This window comes from Bubalus bubalis, chromosome 9 (assembly GCF_019923935.1).
Source record: "Bubalus bubalis isolate 160015118507 breed Murrah chromosome 9, NDDB_SH_1, whole genome shotgun sequence".
Classification (NCBI taxonomy): domain Eukaryota; kingdom Metazoa; phylum Chordata; class Mammalia; order Artiodactyla; family Bovidae; genus Bubalus; species Bubalus bubalis.
The window spans coordinates 52,775,606-52,796,232 of NC_059165.1; the positions used below are offsets into that span (position 1 = coordinate 52,775,606).

The 20,627-nt window shown below is 38.1% G+C and overlaps 1 protein-coding gene across 2 annotated transcripts in view; it reads left to right on the forward strand.

Moving 5' to 3' along the window:
* Positions 1 to 20,627, forward strand: part of PPP2R2B (protein phosphatase 2 regulatory subunit Bbeta) — a 704,283-nt gene that overhangs the window by 78,650 nt on the left and 605,006 nt on the right. The window contains exon 2 of one of the 2 annotated variants that reach the window (XM_044947515.2): positions 7,852 to 7,936. The exons of the other annotated variant lie outside the window; for it this stretch is intronic. The gene's annotated coding sequence lies outside the window, so the exon portion shown is untranslated. The remainder of the gene's footprint in view (positions 1 to 7,851; positions 7,937 to 20,627) is intronic. 2 annotated transcript variants of the gene reach the window in all.

Genomic DNA, 20,627 nt, shown 5'->3' on the forward strand with positions numbered 1-20,627 from the left:
GGGGAGGAAATGGCAACCCACTCCAGTATCTTGCCTGGAGAATTCAATGGACAGAGGAGCCTGGCGGGCTACAGCCATAGGGTTGCACAGGATTCAACACGACTGAAATAACTGAGCGCACACTCTTTATTGCATCCTTTTTCATCTCCTGTGTTGCTCATTCTGTAAACAGATCTTGCTCCAGGTTCAAGACCCTAAGCCAGATCCACAGCCCCACAACCCCACAACCCCAGGCCCCCCAGCAGTGATCCATTAAGTGCAACAAAGGTAAGGTCTGTTGTACCAAAATAGCTCTACCGCATACCTTCTCATCAGCAAAGCACAAGGGTTAACCACTGTCCCATCCTCACCAGCATTTTGTCTCCACAGACTTCCATTATTTGCCTTTCTTTTCTGCTGCTTTCCATTGTTTGTTGTTAATTTCAGTAAAAATATATGACATGAAACATACCCTCTTAAACTTCTAAGCACATAGGACATTTTCTTGTGTTTTTATCCTGTATATCCTAATGACTAAGAAAATTGAGCATTTTTAAACAGGTTGCTAGGTTGACACTTTTGTGAGTGGTCTCTTAAAACTCTTGAAAAACTTTAGCCCATGTCTCTGTTGTTGTTTTTGTTGTTGTTTTGCTCTTTTTAAAAATTAATTTGAGTTCTTTACATACCATTTATATTAGACCTTTGTTAAATATGTGTGTGATGAATGTATATTTTAAGTCTATAGGCGATCTTTTCATTGTGTTCATAGTGCCTCCTGATGAAGTTTAATGTGCTAAATCTATCAATTGTGCTGTTTGTATTTTGTTTAAGAAATCCATTCTACACTGAAAAACCAGCTGGGGTCAGATTTGAATGAACTGTTGCTTGCTTAACCTCAGAAAACCTTTCTAAGATCTCTTTTAAAAATCCCCAAATTTAAAATGTCCACTTTAAGGATATTAATTGGTTAAATGCTGTTGATTCAACTAGTTTGCTCATATGAAAGACAATAATGACAAGTTCCTAATTTACACGAAAATCAAGGCTAAAGGACTTAAAAACCTATGGAAAGAAAAACTTTTAGAAAAATATATAGGAAAAAGAGCTTATTTTATTAAAAAGCTTTTCTTTCAAAATTCAGCCCTACTCTGTTTTGTCAGAGACCCATTACAGTGAGTGCAATGAGCAAGTTGTAATGCAGCAGAGATACATCACTGGAGCGGCCAGGCACATGGCCGTTCACACATTAGCACCAGATCCTCAAGGGTCTTGACACCAGACCATAGAGTTGGAATTTTATCTGGGTGATAAGACAGCTGTTGAGAGGTTTCACATAGGAATTTTACATCAGATCTGCCTTTTAGGAAGATATTTCCAGCAGGAATAAGGCATAGACACTGTAAGAGGGAGAAATAGAATGGCGTAGAAAATGGTGAGAAGGCTGTTGAGTAATCTAGGTGAGAGCGGAGGGGCTTTGAAGTGTGGTAGCAGGTGTTGTGATGGATAAAAGAAGGGGTGGATTTAAGAGCATTTAAGGAGACAATTTACTAGGAGCTAGTTAATGGAAATTAGCTTTTTCCTGGCTCCAAGTAAGGTTAATAGGCCACCTAGGAAATACAAAACTGGAAAGAGGCACAGAAGAGAAATCTGAGTACTATGTGAGGGCCAGTTCTGGAGTGGAGGAAACACACCTGTTTTATTTTCTTCATCTCAAAACTCCTCTTTTAAGGAGATAGAAAAAATGTCTTTCGTTGTTGAGTTCACAGTTCTTTGACAATAACATTTTCATACTAAAAACACATTATTTGATTTTGATCACATTTTTTATTTTACAAGGAAAAATATAGAGGCTTCCACAGTGGCGCTTCCTGGTGAAAGAAAGGATTCTTGAAATTCACAGAGCAAGATGAAATTTAGAACAAATCGATGGGAGGAAATTATGTTTAATAAATGTTCAATTGTGAAATACATGTTAGTTATTCACCTGCAGTCCTTGCCTTTTCTGAATGGAAACACAACGAGGAGCTCATTACTTATGCTAGGAAATGCCTCCCTCCCCCACCACTGCCCACAAAAGCCATAAAATGTTAGTGCTTTAGAAAAATGAGACAGTAATGGCGGTTGAAAGAAGGGAGGGAGGAGATTGCTTTTTAAAACAAATTAGTTGGATGAAATAATACTTGTGACTTCTATAGCAAGGATGAATTGGAGACTATATATGCTAATTTGAATGAAGTTGTCCTAAAAATACTTACCTATGAGAAGGATATAGAAAGTTTTTTTGCTCCCAATGGCAGTTGGGGTTTTTTTTGTCTTTGTATCCAGAATTTGGCCCCAACTGTTCATGCACACAGTTGTTTTTTTGTCTAATGCAATTTCTTTCCATTTTTTTCTTTTAATTTTTTTTACTGAAGGGTAATTGCCTCACAGAATTTTGTTTTCTTCCAAACCTCAGCATGAATCAGCCATCAGTATACATATATCCCCTCCATCTTAAAACTCCCTCCCATCTCCCTCCCCATCCCACCCCTCTAGGTTGATACAGAGCCCTGGTTTTAGTTTCCTGAGCCATACAGCAAATTCCTATTGGCTATCTATTTTACATATGGTAATATAAGTTTCCATGTTACTCATTCCATATATCTCACCCTCTCCTCCCCTCTTCCCATATCCATAAGTCTTTTCTCTGTCTTTCTCCACTGCTGCCCTTCAGCAATAAATTCTTCAGTACCATTTTTCTAGATTCTGTATATGTGCATTAGAATATGTTATTTATCTTTCCCTGACTTACTTCACTCTGTATAATAGGTTCTGGGTTCATCCACCTCATCAGAACTGACTCTAATGTGTTTCTTTTTATAGCTGAGTAATATTCCATTGTGCATATGTACCACAGTTTCTTTATCCATTCATCTGTTGATGGACAGCTAGGTTGCTTCCATGTTCTAGCTATTGTAAATAGTGCTGCAGTGAATAATGGGATACGTGTGTCTTTTTCAATTTTGGTTTCCCCAGGGTATATGCCAAGGAGTGGGATTGCTGGTCATATTATGGTTTTATTCCTAGTTTTTTAAGGAATCTTCATACCATCTTCCATAGTGGCTGTGATACAGTTTCTTTGTATTTTGTTGTTTGAGGAGAGGTGTGTCCAGGTGCAAGCTTTGCAGAGTTGCAGGTAAGAGTCCCAGGTCTCAGGTCTGTCTCATTTCCACTTGTGATGATGTTAGTACTGTGGGGGACAATGGCTACCCTGGTTTCCCACTTCACCTCTGGCTACCATGTCATCAGGACACATTCATCAGCCCATATTTATTTAAGTCCCCTATTCAGAGAAATGAATGTGCTGCTTGCCTTAAGCCAAAGTTAACAGAAGGAATCACTATGTCCAGGGGACTGAGATGATTTTGATTGACTTTGGGTTATCAGAGTCCACCCTGGAACCTGGAGATAAAGTCAGCTTAGCTTCAAAGTACAGGACTATCCAGGAAAAGGCTGCTGCTGCTGCTGCTAAGTCGCTTCAGTCATGTCCAACTCTGTGCGACCCCATGGACTGCAGCCTACCAGGCTCCTCTGTCCATGGGATTTTCCAGGCAAGAGTACTGGAGTGGGTTGCCATTGCCTTCTCTGAGGAAAAGGCTAGATAATGGAATAATCTTATGAGTTCTGCTATGAACAGAGAAGAGGGAATGTGTTATTACTCACAGCATTCAAACACCAATGGGAGAGATATGGTATTTTCTAGTAGTTTATACTTGATAAAGAAACTTAACTGAAATATGGGTGCAAATTTGAGTCCTTATACTTTCCAAAGTTCTTTTACACTGAATCTCTTTTGATCTCTGTAAAAGCCATTAAGATTTTCAAGGTAGGCAATGGATTCTCTTTCTTCTGCAGAAGGAGAAACCGAGGAAGGAAGGACTTCGAGGAGAGACTGAATCTTGGTTGTGAATCTGTGAGAGAGAGTGTTGACCTAGTGCTTAATGCTTAGGTTTTGAAGTAGGAGACCTCTGGTTGTTTGGGCATGTTCTTAGATCTCTCAGAGACTCAGTTATTTCAGCAGTAAACAGGGATTAAAATATCCACCACTAATGACTATAAGAGGAGAATTAAAAGGGATGATGTAGGTGAAGCATGCACTCTCTGGATGGTTCTGAGGACAGGTGTTGAGAGATTAAGGGTTCAGGTATGAGATAGGCTGCTGCTGCTGCTGCTAAGTTGCTTCAGTCGTGTCCGACTCTGTGCGACCCCATAGACGGCAGCCCACCAGGCTCCACCATCCCTGGGATTCTCCAGGCAAGAACACTGGAGTGGGTTGCCATTCCCTTCTCCAATGTATGAAAGTGAAAAGTGAAAGTGAAGTCGCTCAGCCATGTCCGACTCTTAGCGACCCCATGGACTGCAGCCCACTAGGCTCCTTCGTCCATGGGATTTTCCAGGCAAGAGTACTGGAGTGGGGTGCCATTGCCTTCCCCCATGAGATAGGGTATCTGGTTCCAATCCCCACTCCATCATCTACTAGTTTCAGGGCCTTGGCAAGTCATTTACTTCTCTCTGACCTTCAGTTTCTTGATCTACAACATGGGCTGATAAGATAGAATCTTACTAATAGAGTTTCTAGGAAAATGAATTGAAATGATGACTGTAAAGCATTTAACACAGTATCAAGCACCAAGTGAGCATCAGATCAGATTTGGGTGTGATATTTTGATCATACGTTAGCTAGGACCCTCAATACAGGTGGTGTGGATTATCTGAGGTTCCTAGCCTTCATCTGTAATATGACCAACAACTGATCCTATAGCTCCAGAACCCTTTCCTTTACATGACCTGGGATATACCTTTGTTTCTTTGGTAGGAGTCAGTTGGTGCATGGATGCATACAGCATTTTTATTTATTTATTTTTTGACTATTAGGAACTTTTATTATTTTTTAATAAATTTATTTATTTTAATTGGAGGCTAATTACTTTACAATATTGTATTGGTTTTGCCATACTTCATCATGAATCCACAATGGGTGTGCACATGTTCCCCATCTTGAACCCCCCTCCCACCTCCCTCCTCATACCATCCCTCTGGGTCATCCCAGTGCACCAATCCCGAGCATCCTGTATCATGCATCGAACCTGGACTGGTGATTTGTTTCACATATGATAATAAACATGTTTCAATGCCATTCCCCCAAATCATCCCACCCTCGCCCTCTCCCACAGAGTCCAAAAGACTGTTCTATACATCTGTGTCTCTTTTGCTGTCTCACATACAGGGTTATCGTTATCATCTTTCTAAATTCCATATATATGCATTAGTATACTGTATTGGTGTGTTTCTTTCTGGCTTACTTCACTCTGTATAATAGGCTCTAGTTTCATCCACCTCATTAAAACTGATTCAAATGTATTCTTTTTAATGGCTGAATAATACTCCATTGTGTATATGTACCACAGCTTTCTTATCCATTTGTCTGCTGATGGACATCTAGGTTGCTTCCATGTCCTGGCTATTATAAGCAGTGCTGCGATGAACATTGGGGTACATGTGTCTCTTTCAATTCTGGTTTCCTCGGTATGTATGGCAGGCTGGGTCATATGGCAGTTCTATTTCCAGTTTTTTAAGGAATCTCCACACTGTTCTCCATAGTGGCTGTACTAGTTTGCATTCCCACCAACAGTGTAAGAGGGTTCCCTTTTCTCCACACCCTCTCCAGCATTTATGGCATGTAGACTTTTGGATCGCAGCCATTCTGACTGGCATGAAATGATACCTCATTGTGGTTTTGATTTGCATTTCTCTGATAATGAGTGACATTGAAAATTTTTTCATGTGTTAGCCATTTGTATGTCTTCTTTGGAGAAATGTCTGTTTAGTTCTTTGGCCCATTTTTTGATTGAGTTGTTTATTTTTCTGGAATTGAGCTTCAGGAGTTGCTTGTATATTTTTGAGATTAATTCTTTGTCCGTTGCTTCATTTGCTATTGTTTTCTCCCATTCTGAAGGCTGTCTTTTCACCTTGTTTATAGTTTCCTTTGTTGTGCAGAAGCTTTTAGTTTTAATTAGGTCCCATTTATTTATTTTTGCTTTTATTTCCAATATTCTGGGAGGTGGGTCATAGAGGATCCTTCTGTGATTTATGTCAGAGAGTGTTTTGCCTATGTTCTCCTCTGGGAGTTTTATAGTTTCTGGTCTTATATTTAGATCTTTAATCCATTTTGAGTTTATTTTTGTGTATGGTGTTAGAGTTCTAGTTTCATTCTTTTACAAGTGGTTGACCAGTTTTCCCAGCACCACTTGTTAAAGAGATTGTCTTTTCTCCATTGTATTTTCTTGCCTCCTTTGTCAAAGATAAGGTGTCCATAGGTGCATGGATTTATCTCTGGGCTTTCTATTTTGTTCCATTCATCTATATTTTTGTCTTTGTGCCAGTACCATGCTGTCTTGATGACTGTGGTTTTGTAGTAGAGCCTGAAGTCAGGCAGGTTGATTCCTCCAGTTCCATTCTTCTTTCTCAAGATTGCTTTGGCTATTCAAGGTTTTTTGTATTTCCATACAAATTGTGAAATTACTTGTTCTAGCTCTGTGAAAAATACCATTGGTAGCTTGATAGGGTTTGCAGTGAATCTATAGATTACTTTGGGTAGTATACTCATTTTCACCATATTGATTCTTCTGACCCATGAACACGGTATATTTCTCCATCTATTAGTGTCCTCCTTGATTTCTTTCACTAGTGTTTTATAGTTTTCTATATATAGGTCTTTAGTTTCTTTAGGTAGATATATTCCTAAGTATTTTATTCTTTTCATTGAAATGGTGAATGGAATTGTTTCCTTAATTTCTCTATTTTCTCATTATTAGTGTATAGGAATGCAAGGGATTTCTGTGTGTTGATTTTATATCCTGCAACTTTACTATATTCATTGATTAGCTCTAGTAATTTTCTGGTGGAGTCTTTAGGGTTTTCTATGTAGAGGATCATATCATCTGCAAACAGTGAGAGTTTTACTTCTTCTTTTCCAATTTGGATTCCTCTTATTTCTTTTTCTGCTCTGACTGCTATGGCCAAAACTTCCAAAACTATGTTGAATAGTAATGGTGAAAGTGGGCACCCTTGTCTTGTTCCTGACTTTAAGGGAAATGCTTTCAATTTTTCACCATTGAGGATAATGTTTGCTGTGGGTTTGTCATATATAGCATTTATTACATTGAGGTATGTTCCTTCTATTCCTGCTTTCTGGAGAGTTTTTATCATAAATGGATGTTGAATTTTGTCAAAGGCTTTCTCTGCATCTATTGAGATAATCATATGGCTTTTATTTTTCAATTTGTTAATGTGGTGTATTACATTGATTGATTTGTGGATATTGAAGAATCCTTGCATCCCTGGGATAAAGCCCACTTGGTCATGAAGTATGATCTTTTTAATGTGTTGTTGGATTCTGATTGCTAGAATTTTGTTAAGGATTTTTGCATCTATGTTCATCAGTGATATTGGCCTGTAGTTTTCTTTTTTTGTGGGATCTTTGTCAGGTTTTGGTATTAGGGTGATGGTGGCCTCATAGAATGAGTTTGGAAGTTTGCCTTCCTCTGCAATTTTCTAGAAGAGTTTGAGTAGGATAGGTGTTAGCTCTTCTCTAAATTTTTGATAGAATTCAGCTGTGAAGCCGTCTGGACCTGGGCTTTTGTTTGCTGGAAGATTTCTGATTACAGTTTCAATTTCTGTGCTTGTGATGGGTCTGTTAAGATTTTCTATTTCTTCCTGGTCGAGTTTTGGAAAGTTGTACTTTTCTAAGAATTTGTCCATTTCTCCCAAGTTGTCCATTTTATTGGCATATAATTGCCATATGGCATTTTTATTATTTCTGCTTTATTACAGGCTGGGCTGGGTAGAGAGATATGGGAGCCCTGCACACCCACACCCAGCTTCTGCTCTGAGGAGACGAGGCATCTTCACTGAGGAGGTGAGTTAAAAACAAAGCCCTAGTGCAAATCGTGCTTCAATTATATCCATTTCCCAGATTCGAGGGAAGACTGCAGTGCTGTCTTATCTTTGTGTGAAAAAGAAGCAGAACATTAGATGTGAAAAAGGCATGCTTTGACAGCGATTTCACACTCCAGTGAAAGGCATTAGTTCTTCCCCTAGAACCGAAAAGGCAGAGTGGAGACCGACCATGTGTGTAAAATGTCAGAGAGCACTGCAAGTCAATTGCAGTATTTTAGTGCTTCATATATAGGCCTGTTTCACTTTCTGACATCTGTTTTTAATCCAGAAGCTTACAGAGAAATAGGATATTGTCCTGTTGAAGAGTTATTTTCTCAACTAAGTCAAAATATTTTATGGAGAAGTGTTGTTGTGAAGCATTTTTCTGATTGACATTTCAGCACAAGTGTATTGATTATCATTTATTATAACTGTGACATTAAACATGTTTATTAATTAACTTTAATAGAGTTGTTAAGAGCCAGTTATGCTCACTAGAAAAAATGAAGTAGAAAACACAAATAAAAACAACCATAATCCAGCAAGTGCTTTGGATTCTTGACATTAGTTTGCATTTATGGTTTCATGCATTTTTAAAAAAATCTATGGTGCATATTGTGGGTGTTTATATATATTTCACTCTGTTTCCCTGTAATATATTCAAAACATCTCTCATGATCATATTTTTCTCTCTTTAAACATTTTTAATTCTTATATTTTGGACACACAAAAAGGTGTAGAGAATAGCAGAACAAATACTAAGTACCTCTGAACACACACACAAAAAATCACAAACAATTCAGTTGAATCTCTTATCACACTGGCAAAGGTAACTGTGCATTGAACTTTGGTGTTTATCATTTTCATAAAGTGTATGTTCTTTTATGGTACATTTAGGTAGCTTTAATATTTTTAGTACTGTTTCATGTAGTTCAGATTTTCATCTAAGTGATGTCAGATAGTAATTTTTCTGTAAACTGCCTTTTATATATCCTCTGTGATTTTTTTATTTTTCAGATTCATCTATGTTGATGCTTGTAGCTCTAGTCATTTTTATTTGTATCATATTCCATTTTATAAATATGACACAAGTTATTTGTCCACTCATCAGATGATGGGCATAGTTACGCATGTTCATAGGTATGAATGCAGCTCTATATGCCTAGAAAGGGAATTGAAGGGTATGACTATCCTCAAATTAGTTAGATGGTGTCAAATATTCCCAAAGGGGTTGTATCAGTACATACCCGTTAACATGTTAAGCATCCCCTTTCTTCAAATCTTCCTCAAGTCTTTAAATATTTTTGCCTATCACACAGGTATGAAATAGTTTTCCATTGTGCTTTTAATGATTGGTTTTATGATTGTGCATGAGAGTGAACAGATTTCATCTGCTTTTTTAATCTGTTTGAGTTTCTTTTATAACATTGGCTTCATATGCTTTATCAATATTTTAAATTTACTACTTATTTTATAGGTATGTAGAAAATATATGTTTGTGGGAGTGAATACACACACACACACATATATATATACACATATGCTAATCTTTTATCATATTAACAAAATTGTTAGTTTCTGATATGTGTTGCATATGTTTTTGGTGTCTTTTGATGAACAGAAGCTTTTAATATAGTTGAATTTGTTAATTTTTATTTATGCTTTTTGTGTTTTACTTAAAGAACACTTTCTGTGTCAGAAAGCTGATTTGAGTATTCTCCAGGTTTTAAGGATTTTGCTTTTTACTTTTAGATCCCTACCACACCAAAAGTTGCTTTTTGGTTCAGTATGTAGTAAGTTTTTATCCCCATATATGTCCCAGCACCATTTGTAGACAGCTTGTCATCTGTGCTCTAATCTTCAACATCTTCTCTGACTTAGATGGCTCCTGCATATGCATGGATCTGGTTCTGAGCTCTCTGTTTTGTTCCATTGGTTAATTTATCTAAATCTACCAATGTGATGTTATCATATTACAATAGCTTTATAATGTATTTTGATATCTGGTGGTAAAAATCTTCAACTTTAATTTTCTCTAAAGTTCTTGGAGCTATTACTGGACCTTTGCATTACACATTAATTTTAAAATTGACTTGTTACATTCCATGAAAAACATATTAGTATTTTGAGTGGCATGAATTTATACATTTATTTTGGAAGAATTGACATCTTTACTATGTTAATTCTCAATTATTTCTTCATTTATTTAAATTTATTTAATTTAAAAATGAAGTTTTCTGATTTTTCTGTAGAAACATTGCATATCTTTTGTTAAATCTATTTCTAACATAGTACAATGTACTGCTAAAAATTCATTTGCTAATTTTTATTTGTAGCTAAATGAGAATAAAATAATAATAAAGAATAAAAATGCAATTGAACACTCAGTTAACAAAATGGGTTCATGTATTATCTTTTATTTTTAATGTAGATAATCATATTGTATCTAAATAATGAGGGTTTTATTTCTTCCCTTTAATATGAAGTACTATGAAAGTAGATTTAGAGGCATGTCCTTAAACAAATTAAGGCAGTTCCCTTATATTTTTTCTGTGCTAATTGCTTTATTGTTAGTGAGTGTTGATAAAATTTTATTTGATGCCTGGTTTTGCTCCATCTATTGAGATGAACTGTGTTGTTCTCTTTCAATCTCTTAATATTATGAAATATATTAATTTTCTACTATTAAACTATTTCTATATTACTGCAAAAAACATAACTTGGTCACAATAGACAATAATTTTACATAGTGCTGTGGTTATGTAGTGCTAATATATTCTTAGGATATTTGCATTTATATTCATAAGTTCACCTAATTGTTCATTTTCCTTATTCTCATGGTTCTCAAGTTTATCCTAGTTTCATGAAATGAGTTTGGAAATGTTTGTTTTTTTCCTGTTTTCTGGAAGCCTGCTGTGTTTCTCTGTGTGATTGGTGTAATTTCTTTAATGAGTAAAGTCTCTTCTCATTTTCTGTTGCGTTTAGTGTTAGTTTGGTAAGCTATTTTTTCCTAAAAATATGTGCTTCCAAAATTTATTTAAAATTGACTTGTTATGATTTTTAAAGTTTATGCTTTAAATTTAGGCCTAGGCTATGTGGGCTCATGGTAACATTATTGTCTGAATTCTTATATTTTGGTTGTTTTTTGCCTTTATGTTTGAAAGTTGACTGAACATAAAATCTTCAGCTCACATTTACTTTAGTGTCTTACATATGTTACTCCATTGTCTTCTGGTATCAAGCATTGATATTGATACTTCTGATGATGATTTGATTTTTTTTCTTACAGTCACTTTGTCTTTTTGCTTATATACCCCAATATTTTTTTCTTTTTCTTTAAAGTCAATAATTATGGCAAAAATATATCCTGTCCAATAAACAGAGAAAAACATTTGCAAAAATCCAATATCTTCCTCTAATAAATAAAAGAAGCTCAACAAACAAGGAATAAAATAGAACTTCCTCATTCTGATAAAAGACATCTACAAAAAACTCACAGCTAACTTCATGCTTAATGGTGAAAGACTTATTTCTCTCCTCCTAAGATCAGGAACAATAAAAGAATGACAGTTCTCATACTTTCTACCCAACATGGTACTGGGGATTCTACCCAAAACACAAAGGCAAGAAAAATAAATAGAGACATTGAGATTGGAAAGGGAGAAATAAAGCTATTTCTATCTCAGATGAACAACCTTGTATACAGTAGTCCCCCCTTATTCACAGGGGATACATTCTAAGATGCATAGTGGATGTGTGAAACTGTGAATAGTACAAAACCCTATATATACTGTGTTTTTCCTATATATAGATACCTATGATGGCTGGATGGCATCACCAACTCGATGGACATGAGTTTAAGTGAACTCCAGGAGTTGGTGATGGACAGGGAGGCCTGGCGTGCTGTGATTCATGGGGTTGCAAAGAGTTGGACACGACTGAGTGACTGAACTGAACTGAATTGACTGATGATAAAGTTTAATTTATAAATTAGGCACATTAAGAGATAAATAATAACAAATCCTAAAATAGAACAATTACAACAATACACTGTAAAAAAAATGCTATGGGAATGTAGTCTCTCTCTTGCTCTCTCAAAATATCTTATTGTATAAATTTAATGCATTTTCCATCTTAACTAAATACTTACCATGCACAGGGACTGGTTGAGTTGTAAAAGCAAAACCAGCATAGACTTCTTTTTATTTCTTCACAATTTTGTGGATAGAATACGTTTTCTTACTATAGATGTTAGTTCAGTTCAGTTTAGTCGCTCAGTCGTGTCCGACTCTTTGAGACCCCATGAATGGCAGCATGCCAGGCCTCCCTGTCCATCACCAACTCCCGGAGTTCACTCAGACTCACGTCCATCGAGTCCGTGATGCCATCCAGCCATCTCATCCTCTGTCGTCCCCTTCTCCTGCCCCAATCCCTCCCAGCATCAGAGTCTTTTCCAATGAGTCAACTCTTCGCATGAGGTGGCCAAAGTATTGGAGTTTCAACTTTAGCATCATTCCTTCCAAAGAAATCCCAGGGCTGATCTCCTTCAGAATGGACTGGTTGGATCTCCTTGCAGTCCAAGGGACTCTCAAGAGTCTTCTCCAACACCACAGTTAAATAGCATCAATTCTTCGGTGCTCAGCTTCTTCACAGTCCAACTCTCACATCCATACATGACCACAGGAGAAACCATAGCCTTGACTAGATGGACCTTTGTTGGCAAAGTAATGTCTCTGCTTTTGAATATGCTATCTAGGTTGGTCATAACTTTCCTTCCAAGGAGTAAGCATCTTTTAATTTCATGGCTGCAGTCACCATCTGCAGTGATTTTGGAGCCCCCAAAAATCAAGTCTGACACTGTTTCCACTGTTTCCCCATCTGTTTCCCATGAAGTGATGGTACCAGATGCCATGATCTTAATTTTCTGAATGTTGAGCTTTAAGCCAACTTTTACACTCTCCACTTTCACTTTCATCAAGAGGCTTTTTAGTTCCTCTTCACTTTCTACCATAAGGGTGGTGTCATCTGCATATCTGAGGTTATTGATATTTCTCCGTGCAATCTTGATTCCAGCTTGTGTTTCTTCAAGTCCAGCGTTTCTCATAATGTACTCTGCATATAAGTTAAATCAGCAGGGTGACAATATACAGCCTTGACGTACTCCTTTTCCTATTTGGAACCGGTCTGTTGTTCCATGTCCAGTTCTAACTGTTGCTTCCTGACCTGCATACAAATTTCTCAAGAGGCAGATCAGGTGGTCTGGTATTCCCATCTCTTGAAGAATTTTCCACAGTTTATTGTGATCCACACAAAGGCTTTGGCATAGCCAATAAAGCATAAATAGATGTTTTTCTGGAACTCTCTTGCTTTTTCCATGATCCAGCAGATGTGGCAATTTGATCTCTGGTTCCTCTGCCTTTTCTAAAACCAGCTTGAACATCAGGAAGTTCATGGTTCACATATTGCTGAAGCCTGGCTTGGAGAATTTTGAGCATTACTTTACTAGCATGTGAGATGAGTGCTGGAGAAGGAAATGGCAACCCACTTCAGTGTTTTTACCTGGAGAATCCCAGGGACGGGGGAGCGTGGTGGCTGCCGTCTATGGGATGGCACAGAGTCAGACACGACTGAAGCGACTTAGCAGCAGCAGCAGTAGCAGAGATGAGTGCAATTGTGTAGTAGTTTGAGCATTCTTTGACATAGCTTTTCTTTGGGATTGGAATGAAAACTGACCTTTTCCAGTCCTGTGGCCACTGCTGAGTTTTCCAAATTTGCTGGCATATCGAGTGCAGCACTTGCACAGCATCATCTTTCAGGATTTGAAATAGCTCAACTGGAATTCCATCACCTCCACTAGCTTTGTTCGTAGTGATGCTTTCTAAGGCCCACTTGACTTCACATTCCAGGATGTCTGGCTGTAGGTGAGTGATCATACCATCGTGATTATCTGGGTTGTGAAGATCTTTTTTGTACAGTTCTTCTGTGTATTCTTGCCACCTCTTCTTAATATCTTCTGCTTCTGTTAGGTCCATACCATTTCTGTCCTTTATTGCGCCCATCTTTGCATGAAATGTTCCCTTGGTATCTCTCATTTTCGTGAAGAGATCTCTAATCTTCCCATTCTGTTGTTTTCCTCTATTTCTTTGCATTGATCACTGAGGAAGGCTTTCTTATCTCTTCTTGCTATTCTTTGGAACTCTGCATTCAGATGCTTATATCTTTCCTTTTCTCCTTTGCTTTTTGCTTCTCTTCTTTTCACAGCTATTTGTAAGGCCTCCCCAGACAGCCATTTTGCTTTTTTGCATTTCTTTTCCATGGGGATGGTCTTGATCCCTGTCTCCTGTACAGTGTCACGGACCTCGTTCCATAGTTCATCAGGCACTCTATCTATCAGATCTAGGCCCTTAAATCTATTTCTCACTTCCACTGTATAATCATAAGGGATTTAATTTAGGTCATACCTACATGGTCTAATGGTTTTCCCTACTTTCTTCAATTTAAGTCTGAATTTGGCAATAAGGATTTCATGATGAGCCACAGTCAGCTCCTGGTCTTGTTTTGGTTGACTGTATAGAGCTTCTCCATCTTTAGCTGCAAAGAATATAATCAATCTGATTTTGGTGTTGACCATCTGGTGATGTCCATGTATAGAGGCTTCTCTTGTGTTGTTGGAAGAGGGTGTTTGCTATTACCAGTGCATTCTCTTGGCAAAACTCTATTAGTCTTTGCCCTGCTTCATTCCGTATTCCAAGGCCAAATTTTCCTGTTACTCCAGATGTTTCTTGACTTCCTACTTTTGCATTCCAGTCCCCTATAATGAAAAGGACATCTTTTTTGGGTGTTAGTTCTAAAAGGTCTTGTAGGTCTTCATAGAACCGTTCAACTTCAGCTTCTTCATGTTACTGGTTGGGGCATAGACTTGGATTACTGTGATATTGAATGGTTTGCCTTGGAAACGAACAGAGATCATTCTGTCATTTTTGAGATTGCATGCAAGTACTGCATTTCGAATTCTTTTGTTGACCATGATGGCTACTCCATTTCTTCCAAGGGATTCCTGCCCGCAGTAGTAGATATAACGGTCATCTGAGTTAAATTCACCCATTCCAATCCATTTTAGTTGCAGATTCCTAGAATGTCGACATTCACTCTTGCCATCTCTTGTTTGACCACTTCCAATTTGCCTTGATTCATGGACCTGACATTCCAGGTTCCTGTGCAATATTGCTCTTTACAGCATCAGACCTTGCTTCTATCATCAGTCACATCCACAGCTGGGTATTGTTTTTGCTTTGGCTCCATCCCTTCATTCTTTCTGGAGTTATTTCTCCACTGATTAGTAACTGTATCATATAATTTTTTTTTCTTAAGAACTTTCATCTTTTCACTTAAAGGAAGCACTTTAGAGATTCTCTTTAGCATATCTGAATCACCAGCATCATTACTTTTCAGCTTTGGAATCATTATTAATTAAAATAAGAATTACTTGAATATAAGCACTGGGACACCATAGCCATCTGATAACCAAATGGCTACTAAATGACTAACGAGTGGGATATCCTGGACAAAGACATAATTCACATCCTAGGTGAGATATAGCAGGATGGTGTGAGATTTTATCATACTTCTTAGAATGGTGCACAATTTTAAATTTATGAATTTTTTGTTCCTAGAATTTTCCATTTAATAGTTTTAGATCTTGGTTAATTAACTGAAACTATGAAAAGGGGACTCGTTATTGTTGCAAGGTAAAGAAACAAAAGTAAAATTCACTAAAAAAGTTGAAATTATCAGCTGCAAGATATATTTTTATTTTAAAGGCATTTGTAACCAGGTATTCTTATCATCAATTTTACCTGTCTCTTGTCTCTACTCTGTTTTCCACTATGCTCATCTTTCTTAGGCATTTCTTTACATGTTGTTGTCATGTTGCGTTTTTTTTATTTGTCCTATACTGACTTAACAGCTCCACTGGAAAGAAAGCTTATCTTTTTCATGTTTCCTGTGAATCATAGGATTTATTTGATTGAACCAGGTGAAACTACTTGGTCATCCATGAACCTAAATGGGACATGTGCTTAGTCCTGCATTGTTTAATATGGACATGGCTGAATAATATTCTGATTGGTCAGACCAAGGTAATATGAACAGAAGTAAGGAAGATGAAGTAAGGAAGAAAAAAGAAGTGTCCTTTTAGCAATTGGTCAGTCAGTTCAGTCGTGTCCGACTCTTTGTGACCCCATGGACAGCACACCAGGCCTCCCTGTCCATCACCAACTCCTGAAGCTTACTCAAACTCATGTCCATTGAGTTGATGATGCCATCCGACTATCTCATCTTCTGTTGTCCCCTTTTCCTGCCTTCAATCTTTCCCAGAATCAGTGTCTTTTCATAGGAGTCAGTTCTTTGCATCAGGTGGCCAAAGTATTGGAGTTTCAGCTTCAGCATCAGTATTTCCAATGAATATTCAGGACTGATTTCCTTTAGGATGGACTGGTTTGATCTCTTTGAAGTCCAAGGTACTCTCAAGAGTCTTCTCCAACACCACAATTTAAAAGTCTCAATTTTTCGGCGCTCAGCTTTTTTATAGTCCAACTCTCACATCCATACGTGACTACTGGAAAAACCATAGCTTTGACTAGACGGACCTTTGTTCACAAAGCAATGTCTCTGCTTTTTAATATGCTGTCTAGGTTGGTCATAACTTTTCTTCCAACTCATTTCTTCCAAGGAGCAAGCATCTTTTAATTTCATGGCTGCAGTCACCATCTGAAGTGATTTTGGAGCCCACAAAAATAAAGTTTCTCGCTGTTTCCACTGTTTCCCCATCTGTTTGCCATGAATGGGACTAGATGCCATGATCTTAGTTTTCTGAATGTTGAGTTTTAAGCCAGCTTTTTCACTCTCTTCTTTCACTTTCATCAAGAGGCTCTTTAGTTGTTCGCTTTCTTCAATAAGGGTGGTATCATCTGCATATCTGAGGTTATTGGTATTTCTCCCGGCAATCTTGATTCCAGCTTGTGCTTCATCCAGTACAGCATTTCTCATGATGTACTCTGCATATAAGTTAAATAAGCAGGGTGACAATAAACAGCCTTGACATACTCCTTTCCTGATTTGGAACTAGTCTGTTGTTTCATGTCCGGTTCTATCTGTTGCTTCTTGACTTGCATACAGGTGTCTCAGGAGACAGGTCAGGTGGCCTAGTATTCCCATCTCTTGAAGAATTTTCCACAGTTTGTTGTGATCCACACAGTCAAAGGGTTTGGCATAGTCAATAAAGCAGAAGTAGAAGTTTTTCTGAAACTCTCTTGCTTTTTCGATGATCCAGTGGATGTTGGCAATTTGATTTCTGGTTCCTCTGCCTTTTCTAAATCCAGCTTGAACATCTGAAAGTTCACGGTTCACGTATTATTGAAGCCTGGCTTGGAGAATTTTGAGCATTACTTTGCTAGTATGTGAGATGAATGCAATTGTGCTGTAGTTTGAACATTTTTTGGCATTGCCTTTCTTTGGGATTAACAATGGCAAAGAGAGTTAGCTAATTAAAAGTAACCACTGTCCACAAAAGGATCTCTGCTCATACCATCATTATGTTTTTCCCAGCAGCTTTCTGAGATAGGCAGAAATATCATGTAGTCTTGAGTGATTCCATGGTCTTGAGAATCAGTGAATAAATTGTTCTCAGTCTCCCAAGTGGTAAAATGTGCAGCTTGGACTAGATTTTTTTTTTTTTAGCAGTAAATTCCACTTGGCTTGGATAAAAGACTCCATAAAAATTTTTAAATTCCTGAGTTTGATCTTCTACAGTTGTTTCCTGAACTCTTTGGATAATTACTAGATTCTCAGTTAGTCCAAGATTTCCAGAGACTCTAGTGCTTGAAATTCAATACAGTGTTCACAACTGTGTTAGCTAGAAACTTCAGAAATCTGCCATTTTCTGTCTCATAATTTATAGCCAGAATGTGAAACTACTAGTTAGTCTTCCACACATCTTTCCTATCTTTGTACTTCGGCCCTGGGAGTTCTCGCTCACTGGGATGTTGCTTTTTTTATGAGTCTATTACCCCCTTTTGTAGATGCATTGCTGTTTCCTCCTAGAGTCTTTCTTATCTACCCCAGACAGAATTAAATACCTACCCCATACTCCTCTCTGGAGGCCTCTGGCTTAACATCCACCACTTTCTGTTGACATTTTCTTTCTCCACCAGGCACTGAGGTAGGTTCTTGTTGGAGGAATTCTAACTTGTTTTTCATTGAATCCCTGGAGTCCATCATAATGCTTCATACATAGTAGGCCCTTCAGTTCAGTTCAGTCCCTCAGTCATGTCCGACTCTTTGCGACCCCATGAATCGCAGCACACCAGGCCTCCCTGTCCATCACTAACTCCCAGAGTTCACCCAAACTCATGTCCATTGAGTCAGTGATGCCATCCAGCCATCTCATCCTCTGTTGTCCCCTTCCCCTCGTGCCCCCAATCCCTCCCAGCATCAGGGTCTTTTCAAATGAGTCAACTCTTTGCATGAGACGGCCAAAGTATTGGAGTTTCAGCTTCAGCATCAGTCCTTCCAATGAACACTGAGGACTGATCTCCTTTAGGATGGACTGGTTGTATCTCCTTGCAGTCCAAGGGACTCTCAAGAGTCTTCTCCAACACCACAGTTCAAAAGCATCAATTCTTCAATGCTCAGCTTTCTTCACAGTCCAACTCTCACATCCATACATGACCACTGGAAAAACCATAGCCTTGACTAGATGGACGTTTGTTGGCAAAGTAATGTCTCTGCTTTTGACTATGCTGTCTAGGTTGGTCATAACTTTCCTTCCAAGGAGTAAGCTTCTTTTAATTGCATGGCTGCAATCACCATCTGCAGTGATTTTGGAGCCCCCCAAAATAAAGTCTGACACTGTTTCACTGTTTCCCCATCTATTTCCCATGAAGTGATGGGACCAGATGCCATGATCTTCATTTTCTGAATGTTGAGCTTTAAGCCAACTTTTTCACTCTCCTCTTTCACTTTCATCAAGAGGCTTATTAGTTCCTCTTCACTTTCTGCCATAAGGGTGGTGTCATCTGCATATCTGAGGTTATTGATATTTCTCCCAGCAGTCTTGATTCCAGCTTGTGCTTCTTCCAGCCCAGTGTTTCTCATGATGTACTCTGCATATAAGTTAAATAAGCAGGGTAACAATATACAGCCTTGACATATTCCTTTTCCTATTTGGAACCAGTCTGTTGTTCCATGTCCAGTTCTAACTATTGCTTCCTGACCTGCATATAGGCCCTTAGGTACTTAGAAAATATATACTGAATAAATAGAAGACTACTTAAAGAAAATAAGTACTGGGTCAGGAAAATTAGATGATATGAAGGTGACATAGAGAAGGGTTGGCCTGGTTAAACAGGTCCCAGGAAAGGTGACTTGTTGGTAAAATCTGGAGAACAGTGATCCAAATAATAAAGGACAAGCAACTAGATGTCACTAGTACTTAAGCTGGAGAAAGAAAGAAAAAAACATTTTTTTTTAATAATTTTTTTTTTAACAGTTAAATGGGTTACCCATTTAGAATTTGTCAGGCAGAAAACTATCACTAGAAGCTATTATATTTTCCTCAATAAAAGGTTCACTTATCTTGTAAATAATGACAACCTTTGTTTGAATAGCACTTTAACATTTGAAAAGCTCTCTGGCTCTATAATCTAATTCTGTCATTTGGCAAACATGTCCTGAAGCCCTATGAGACATAGTATGTGAAGCATAGAGGCAAATAAGAATTTTGTCCCCGCCTTCAAGGAGCAAAGGCTATTGATAGAGACAGAGGTAAAGAGTTACAACACATCAGGAAAAAAAAGCTTTATTATAGGGGTTCTGTCCTCAGCATATTGCCCTCTCTCAAAGGAGAGGGGAAAGTAGAAGCTTTGCAGTGACGGTATGCTTTGGGAGAGGGGAGTTTGGTAGAAAGACAAACAAGATGTAAAGGATATTCTAGACAGAGAGAAATGCATCCAGAAAGGCAAAAATTGTTGAAATGATAGGAATGTGTTCATAAAACAATAGAAAATGATTGTGGCTACAAGTTATTTCATATTCCTCTTTTTAAACATTTTTTTTCTATTCAGAATATTCTCATTTTTTTTCTTTTTTAAAATTTATGTTTTATCTATTAATTTATTTTTGGCCTACTGCACAGCATGTGGGATCTTAGTTCCCCAACTAGGGATCAAACCCACACCCCCTGCATTGGAAGCAGGGAGTCTTAACCACTGGACCACCAGTGAAGTCCCTGATATTCCTTTTATACCGAGATGTGGTCCATGTCCCTTCCTCTTGGATCTGGGAAGCCTTGTAATCAATAGAACCCAGGAAAGTGACATGGCCTGGCTTCTGAGGCTAGGTCAGAAAAGGTGATGTGGCTTCCCCCTTTTTGCTGTACTGCCAAGGTACCAAGCCCTGGGTTACCATGTAAGATGCGCATCCCCTTGGAGGAGGACTTCCGTGCTGAGGAAGCCATGTGTAGGCATCAGTTGATAGTCCAGCTGAGCTCCCATCAGGCAGCACTACAGTCACCTTGTGAAGGAGCTCTCTTGGACATCCAACCCAGGCGAGTCCTCAGATGTCTACAGCCCCAGCCTACATCTCACTGCATCCACAAGGGAGACCCCAAGCAG